The sequence below is a fragment of the Rhincodon typus genome, chromosome 9 (genome assembly GCF_021869965.1).
Source record: "Rhincodon typus isolate 14 chromosome 9, sRhiTyp1.1, whole genome shotgun sequence".
NCBI lineage: Eukaryota > Metazoa > Chordata > Chondrichthyes > Orectolobiformes > Rhincodontidae > Rhincodon > Rhincodon typus.
This window is the reverse complement of record NC_063340.1, coordinates 17343469-17346520: the sequence shown is the minus strand read 5'-3', so window position 1 is coordinate 17346520 and position 3052 is coordinate 17343469.

Genomic DNA, 3052 nt, shown 5'->3' with positions numbered 1-3052 from the left:
ATCTTGGAACAATAGTCTTTCCCATACAAACGAATGGCTTCGAAATCTATGTTTTCTTCTCACGGTGTTAATTTCTGCTCCAAATATCTGAGTATTTTCTATGAGAAATGCCTGCGAGAGGAGATGAGTGATTCAAACAGCATCTGCTGTTATAGATAGGAGCTGGGAGTGGGGGTTGAAGGGGGCATGTCTTAACTATAGTGCAGCAAGTTATTGGTTAATAACATCATGACTGAAAGCACAGTTAATTCAGAAACTCTTATTTGGGAGAAGTAGCTTTGAAGTCAATAGCCACAACTATTTACATGAACAAACTGTTTCTAAATCAGATATGCGAGATCTTAACTGTGACAAATACCTTTGATGTTGGTAGAATATAATGTATAAAGGACATACTTTCAACAGATCTACAGAGGGCTCGAAAGATCAAACTAGAGAATGAAAGCCACACTCTCAACCTAGTTCAGCCAATCATCTATTCCAGTTATCAATAAAAACTGTTTCATCTTTTCCATCATTAAGTGACTTGTGCCTACAGAAAACATGCCATTTATTTTCTCAAGTTTTTAATCAAAATGTTCTTGAGTCTGCTTCCTCCCTCTTTCAGGCAGTGCATTCCCTGATCACAACAGTTTGTTGTATAAATAAAATGTTCTCTCAAGCTGCCTTTGACAAAAGAATCAATAACCTCAAATCCATGTACTTACAAGTCCTTCTTCCACTGAAATGTTGCTCCTTATTTACTCTATCAAAGCCCTTCTTGATTTTAAACACCTCTGTTAAATCACATCTTAACCTTCTCTAAGAAAAGAAAAACAACCCCAGATGGGAAGACTGGCAAGATAGCTCGGTAAGGCTTTAGAGTCAAGCCTGGTCTTCCTGGCAAAATGTGATTTTATGAGCTGCAGGACAGTTGACATTTCGATTATTCTCTGCAAGCCCAATGGAGCCAATTGTCAATTAAGGACCATTTCCCATTTTCCTGGGCATCATGCCCAGGCTGGGGATGGCAGGTGGTGAGAGAGAGGGAACAGCCATGAGATGAGACTGCCCAGTGAAATCTGGCAGCCTCCCAAAGAGCTGGTGAAATGTGCCCTCTCTTTTATGGGCACTCCATCACTCATGAAGAGGTCACTCCAGTGGCAATGGTGCCTCACTGCCATTAATGGTGGTGCCAGGGACGCTGCTGAGCTGCCACTCCTCTGATTGAGCTGGCAGCTCTTGAGGACAGGCTGCCATCCTTCAATAAGATGGAAACCTCAGATGAGGTCTTCCTGGGGTCTGATGCTGGTTGAGATGTGGTCTCCTGCTGCTTTTGGCTCCGAGACCTCTGCTGCCTCCATTTTAATCAGTGAGAGAATCTTATTGGGAAAAGGAAGGAAAGTGGAGGTGACGATAATCAGATCTCATTGAATGGTGGAGTAGACTCAATGGGCTGAATGGTCTATTTTTGCTCCTATGTGTTATGGTCTTATCACATCCAGCCCAATATCTTCACATAATATGAAATGCCTTCTCTCCAGTGGCTTTAAGCTGAATTTCTTCTGGACTCTCTCCAAAGCCTTGTCATCTTTCTGAAGCAGCATTACCCAACATCGAACACAAAGTCCCAACTGAAGGTTAAACAGCACTTTATGTAATTTCCTTTCTATTTCACTGTAGCACCTTAATAAAGCCAAAGATTCCATATGCTCTTTGAGATATTTACATCAGGTACATCAACCTTGCTGACTCTGCCCAGGAGAGGATCAGCTAGTTTCCCTCCCACCACCTCCTTTTTCCCTAGACTTGCACATGCTTTCTTTTCAGGTGTTAAATTCTCTTTTGAAGGGATTGAGAGTGGCTCCACCATGCTCTTAGGCAGTGCCTATCAAATAGATATAACATAGATGTAAAAAAACGGAGTCACTGGAGTATCCTACTATTTATTTTCCCACAGTCTTCAAATAGCTGCTCATCCCTACGATGTTTCCTCTCACTCAACCATTTTGATTCCATGTTGTCACTGTTCTCTTCATTCCATGGGTTTTTACTTGTCTGACAAGCCTTTCATATTGCACTTCAAATGTATTTTGAAGTTCAAACACACCACATCAATTATATAATCAACACTCTGAACTCGAAAAACTCAAACAAATTAGTCAAACAAACCAGTCCACACTGACTTTCCTTAATCAACACACACTTGTTCAAGTAACTGTTAATTTTGGATTATTGTTTTCACACCACCAAGACTAACACTGTATTTGCTGGCTTATCTTGATACCCCTTTGTAAACAAGGGCCAAACCTTCTGTAATTTGCCAATTCTCTAGTACCTCTACTGTATCTATGGAGTAGTAGATGTCAGTTTTGTTTCTGATTGTGCTCCTGAGAAACTAAGTGATGGTTTACTGAGCACAACATAAATGCAAGTTTTTGCTGTATAAAAATGGGTGCAGTACCAGTGGGTTCAAGTCTGTTATTATAACACTGGGTTACAGTACTGGTGGGTTTAAGTCTTTCATTGCAATACTGGGGATACAGATGATATTAAATCAAATCCCAGTCCTAAATATATTTGCATACATACATAAGGTATGTCATAGCCGTTCTTTGAGTATGAAATAGCTGTAAATTAGGAAATGAAACAGATGGGGGAGCTTGAGAAAATTACAATCACCAAGGAAATGGTACTGAGCAAATTGTTGAAGTTACAAGCTGAAAGGTTGTGGATGTAGATGGACTTTACCCTAGGTCTGAAAAGAAGTGGTTGGTGAGATAGTTGATGCATTGACTTTAATTTTCCAAAGTTCCCTAGATTTAGGGAAAGTTCCATTACATTAGAAAATAATGAATGTATGGTAATCTGGTAGAGTCACCATTGTTGTGTGAAAGGGAAAGCATTTTTAACCACATTATTGGAGTTCTTTGAAGAAATAGCAAATGGATAAAGGGGAATCAGTAAATGTACTGTACTTAGATTTCCAGAAAGCATTTGATAAGGAGCTACATCAAAAGTAATGTGGAAAATGAAAGCTCATGGTTTACGGTTAACATATTGGCATGGTTCC